This window comes from Eublepharis macularius, chromosome 12 (genome assembly GCF_028583425.1).
Source record: "Eublepharis macularius isolate TG4126 chromosome 12, MPM_Emac_v1.0, whole genome shotgun sequence".
Classification (NCBI taxonomy): domain Eukaryota; kingdom Metazoa; phylum Chordata; class Lepidosauria; order Squamata; family Eublepharidae; genus Eublepharis; species Eublepharis macularius.
In genome coordinates this window covers 78,317,227-78,323,358 of record NC_072801.1, presented here as the reverse complement: position 1 = coordinate 78,323,358, position 6,132 = coordinate 78,317,227, and positions in this window count along the sequence as shown.

The window sequence follows — 6,132 nt, the reverse complement described above, 5'->3', positions numbered from 1 at the left end:
CCCGGCCCGAAGCGCCCCCCGCCCGGCTCCTCTCCCTTGGCAGGCGGCGGCGGCGGCGCCCTCGGAGGCGGCGGAGGAGCCGAGCAGCCCCGGGCAGCCAGCCGCGCTCCTGCGCCTGGTCGCCCCTGCCCGGCTCAGCTGGCCCGCATTTGCATGCAGGCGCCTCCCCCGGCCGGCGGGCACGGCGAGGGCACCGCTGGGCAGGGGGATGCGGGCCGGGAGGCAGCCGCCCCGCACCGCCTCCGCCGCCCGAGCTCTGACGACAGGGATGCGCGGGGCGGGGGGGGGGGGGCGGCGGCGGCGGCGGCTCGTGGGTGGCCCAGAGAGAGGCGGGCAGCGCCGCCCGGCCATACGTGCCCCCCTCCCCGGCCGCGGCTCGCCTGGCCGCTCATAATCCTCCCGAGCAGGCACGATGCGAAGCTGAGCCTCCCAAAGGAGGGGGAAGGGTGGCGGGGGGGGGGGAGGTTTAGCTCAGCGGACATCAGCCCAGGGGGGCGCGGGGTGGGAGAGCAGCAGCTAGGAGGGCGGAGGGGGGAGGCAGGAATGCTACATGCAACGCCCAGGGGTCCCCCCCCCCTCTGCCGCGCAGGATCAGGATGGGCAAGCCCTGTTTGTCTCTTGCGGTAGGAAAGAGCAAGAGTCCAGTAGCGCCTAGAAGACTAACAAAATTGCTGGTAGGGTGTGAGCTTTCGGGAGTCACAGCTTACTTCTTCAGATACAGCTAAGACAGAAAGTAAAGAGTCCAGTAGCACCTAGAAGACTAACAAAATAGGTGGTAGGGTGTGAGCTTTCGGGAGTCACAGCTTACTTCTTCAGATACAGCTAAGTCAGAAAGTAAAGAGTCCAGTAGCACCTAGAAGACTAACAAAATAGATGGTAGGGTGTGAGCTTTCGGGAGTCACAGCTTACTTCTTCAGATACAGCTAAGACAGAAAGTAAAGAGTCCAGTAGCACCTAGAAGACTAACAAAATTGGTGGTAGGGTGTGAGCTTTCGGGAGTCACAGCTTACTTCTTCAGATACAGCTAAGACAGAAAGTAAAGAGTCCAGTAGCACCTTTAAGACTAGCCAACTTGATTGTAGCATAAGCTTTTGAAAACCACAGCTCTCTTCGTCAGATGCATCTGAGGAAGAGAACTGTGGTTCTCAAAAGCTTATGCTACGATAAAGTTGGGTAAAGGTGCTACAAGACTCTTTAATGTTTTGCAACTACAGACTAACACGGCTAACTCCTTTGGATCTACCAGCTAGGACAGATGGAATCACATTCGAGCTGCGTCTGAAGAAGTGAGCTGTGACTCACAAAAACTCACGCCCTACCACAATTTTTGTTAGTCTTACAGGTGCTACTGGACTCCTGCTCTTTTTCTTCTGTGGGGCAGCTGGCAGGTCCCATGGTGCTTCCCTGCTGGTTGCAGCTGAGGAGGGCGCCGGGATTTCCTCATCTGAATGAAAACAGGACTGGCTAAAAAGCCGGAAAACCACATTGCAGAGCAAGATTCAAGTCCAGCTGCACCTTACAGACCAACTGGATGTCCGCTAACTGGTCTGCAAGGTGTAACTGGAATCTTACTCTTCTACCGCAGACCAACACGGCTGGCCACCTGGAACTATTTACAGAGCAAGACATACACAGCTGCTCCACGAGGAATCTCCAGTTTCTTCCCTCCAGAGAAGCACTTGGGATTCTGAAATATGGCATTCCCCTCATACTTAAAAGCACAAGGGACCAAACCTGAGATTAGTACGCTTCTTCGTGCTCAGTGCCATACTATCCCGGCCACACCCCAGCTCCTGCTCCCTGCCTGTCATCCTCCAAGCTCAGGCTGGAAAAAATGGCATCACGCGTGTGTGGGTGTGTGCCATTCACACTTATCAACACAATGCTCCAAATTAGATACTTATGTGACAAGTTCACTAGCTCCAGGTGCACCTGTTGAATTTCCACCTATAATGCAATTATCCATCCATCCATCCATCCATCCATCCATCCATCCATCCATCCATCCATCCATCCATCCATCCATCCATCCATCCATCCATCCATCTATCTATCTATCTATCTATCTATCTATCTATCTATCTATCTATCTATCTATCTATCTATCTATCTATCTATCTATCTATCTATCTATCTATCTATCTATCGCTGGCCTCCTTTCTAATTGTATCTGCACAATACCACCACAAAGCAGGTGAGGCTCAGAGCCCCAATTCACCCAGTCAGTAACATGTAGCCTGACATTCTAACCACTACACCACACTGTCTCCTGGAAGTCGGAGAAGCGAGAGATCAGAAGTTGGTGAATTTGAACGATGGACTTGAGTGCACCAAAAAGCTCCTCGCCTCTCTGCCCAGAGGAGGAAAATAAGCTATCCAACAAATCAGCACAGGAATAACGGACTAAGGCACCCAATGACGTCTTCGTGGGATACGGTTTGGAATACCTTGCCATAAACATTTCCATTGGTTTCGCCTGGAGGATGCATTGCTTTCCCCCTGCTTGCTCACCCTGAGGCACATGGGTGGCCTCGTGTGTGGTTAGCACAGCAGGGCGGCTGGTAGAGGGCCCACTGCTGGGTAGCCTGCCAGCTGCTGGACTGGAACAGTTGCCAGCAGACTCCCTTGGGCTATCCTCTCCCATCACAGGGCAGCAGCCTGTGGGGTATCTTCTATTTCATGCTGGTAGGAAAGGAGGGAACTGCACTCATCTTCCCAGGCCCTGCTTTGGGTGCCCCCACTTTCTGAGACCAGGCAGGTGACAGCCCAGGAGAGGGCGGTCTTAGTCATGGCATGAAAACCATGGCACTCTCTCCCATTGGAGACTTGTCCGTCCCCTTTTGTTGCTATCTTTCATCAGCAGTTGAAGACTTTTTCTGCTTTGTTTTGGCATTCCCTCAGCGATCCCCTCCTTCCTGCCCAATTTGTCATTGTTGTTTTTATATTGTTGTAGGCATATTTTAGCTCTGGTTTTAATTGTTTGAATGGTGTGTTTGTGTTGGTTTTAATTGTTTTTAAGATGTGATTTTATTACGTGGAAGCAGGGCGAGGAACGCCTTCCTAAATCCACCAAACAACTTCGTGCCTGATGGTGAGATCTGAACCAGCAACAGCAAAGGGGTCTCTTTTCTACGATCTCTTTCCCTCTGTGCTATGCCACCTCGCAAGGGCCAAACATGCCAGAGCTGGCCACGCCCTTCGCAGCGCCTTCCTCCTTTCTAGCTGTCCCTGGATGGCCCATGCCTCTCCCCCATTCCAATGGAAGCAGCCAGCTCTTTTCTTTCAGGCTTCCTAAAGCAACCCCCTAAAGCACCCTGCTATTTCTTTATTGGTCTATTACAGCAACATTCTAGATGTTCTCAAGAGACCCCTGAGTGGTGGCAGCCATTACCAGGTCCTTTCCAAGGAACGCTTCATCTAGGGTAACATCCCCAACAAAAGGAAAGGCACCTTCTTTCCTTAGACAGAGGGTTCCATGGAAAGGCCTGGTAATAACAACAGCAACGATGTTTATTGTCCACTTTTCTCACTGAGACTCAAGGCTGCCCCCATACAGGAATATCCTGGAAACATCTAGATGGATCCACTCATAGCCAAGCTACAAGGGACGCCTGACACAGGTTGGACACTTGTCAGCTTCGCTCAAGTTTGATGGGAAATGTAGGCGTCCTGGTTTTGCAGCTTGGCTCTCCGTTTAATTGAAGTTTACAGAGCAGCAGTCTATGGGAGGGAGAACATGCGGTCAGGAGGGGAGTGCAGGTGTCAGGCTCTTACCAGACTCCCCTCTTCCCCTCTGCTGGGTGTGTGTGGGGGGGGTTGATTTCTGTAAACTTCAATTAAATGGAGAGCCAAGCTGTAAGACCAGGACGCCTACATTTCCCATCAAAACTTGAGGGAAGCCGACAAGTGTCTGCCCTGTGTCAGGCGTCACTTGTAGCTTGGCTCTAAGGTTTACTCTGACCTGGATTTCTCAGGCTAGGCTGATCTTGTCAGCTCTCCAAAGCTAACGGTGGTGGCCCTGGTGGCTCTAGTTAGTCCTTAAGTGGAAGAACGTCAAGGAAGGCCAGGGCTACTGTGCAGAGGCAGGCAACGGCAAACTAGCTCTGAACGTCCCTTGCCTTGAAATCCTTATGGGGTTGCCTTAAGTTGGCTGTGACTCTACAGCACCTTACTCACACAAACTTAGTTAGCTGTAAGACAGAGCTGGCTGGGCCCCCTCTAAGCAACTAGACAGTGTCTATACTGCTCAGGCCTTGCACTGCTCTAGAGAGCCCCTGGCCCACTCCCCTCCAATTTCTAAAAAGTTTCTTTAGCGTAAAAGACCCCCACAAAACCTGGCTATTACGTCTCCCAAGCTGCCAGGGGAACAGCTGCCTCCACTTCCCTCCCAGCAAGTTCATTTTGAGACTAAGGGCGTTCCCAAAAGACAAGGCACAGCAAGCAAGCAAGTCAGAAAGGAGATGGGCCGGAGGAGATGGCAGGAGGAGGTGGGGCAACTTGGCTTTGGGGACAAAGCTCCGAGACAGGCATGAGGGCAGAAGCGCCCAGGAGGGTCAATTCGGCTTAAGAACAGCTCCAATTAAGCGATGAAAAGCTGCAGGCTGTCGCTGACTTGGAATGAAAGAAGAAGGCAGGAGTCCCCCCTGCCCCACAGCCCCTTCCTGCCTTAACCCAACAGATAAACAGCCCTTCCCCAGAACCAGGGAGAGAACCCAAGGGAGTAGGGGGTCCCTCGTTACGCCCAGGTCCGCCTTACGATTTTGATTTTGTTACCTGCATCTCAGAAAAGGGTTGGGGAGGACGCTGATCCCATGGCTGGTCAGGAACTCATCCAGTCCACTTTGGGGGCTGTCTCTCTGGGGGCACGGAGGGTCTGGCCTCTTCCTCTTCAGGCTTCCCCTTCCAGTTTGCAGAGGGGAGCGCCGCAAGGGGGTCCCAAAAGCATCAGTGCCGTGAAGCTTGTAGGGGAACATGGCCGGTGCACGTTCACAAGCGCAGGATTGAGGCAGAAGAGCTGGATGGGGCGAGCATGGCGGTAGTGGAGGGAAAGCAGTCACGGGGCGGGGGGCAGAGTAACACCTCCCCCCTAAAAGGACAAATATGTGACAGCCGCCTTCCAATCCATCCAGGGAAGCAGAGGGGAAAAAATGTGTGCATGTGCGCGTGTGTGTAAGAAATCCTCTGTGCCTCAGTCACTTCTCATTTGCTGAGACGCAAGGTGTCGGCGGAGTAGGCCAAGGGGGATGTAGCCAGGCTGGGAGGGGGCAGGCCGTGGTGCTGGCAAGTTATTTCTGGCTCTTGCGGGAGGTCTGCGCCTGGGCCTTCCATGCTCTTCTGGGGCCTCTGAAGATCGGCACGTTGTGACTGTCAGGTCCAGTATATATCTTAACTATACTGACTCCATTTTCTAATGCTTTTAGTGTTTAAGTGTTTTCTCCTCAGGTGCACCAGTTCCCAGGCAGCATTCCCACCAGAGGACTGTTTTGTCTAACACCGTTCCACCAGGCATTGGCCTTGAAGGAGAGCAGCTTCCCAGGACTGCAAGATGTTGTTTTGAGAACTGTGGGGGGAGGCTGTTCCAGATGGGTATTGTTACTCTGTATCCTATGCTTGCTCTTCATTGGTAACAATGATCATGTACCATCCTGAGTCTCCTATTCAGGACAGTGGACTATAATGGACCTTTTCTGCAATAAAGCTTCCTTTGCCAGACATTGGACTTATTCTTGCTTCTAAAGGGAATCTTGCAGAGAGTACCTTATTTAGCCACAGTCTGACATTTTGTTACCAATCATGTCTGCGTCGGGCCCAGCGGAATCCAAGGTTGTCCCGGACAGGGATCCTTTGTTTGATCCGTATGCGTCTCCCGACAATCAACCGGTGCAAACCCAAGACTCCCAGGAGCTGGGAGCAACCGGGAACGGAACCGGAGCTTCCACTTCTACCCTGCCTCTCATCGACTTCAGTACTCGAAACGAGACCGAAAGCAATCTCGGGGCAAGGCCGAAAGCAACCGCTCTCCCCTTGATCTCGGTGCCCACCCCGTCGGAGTGGGGAGCCAGACCCCGAGAAACCAGAGAGCGCCGGGCAGGTGGACTCCATCCACGAGTCTCGATGGACGGGCGCCGAAGC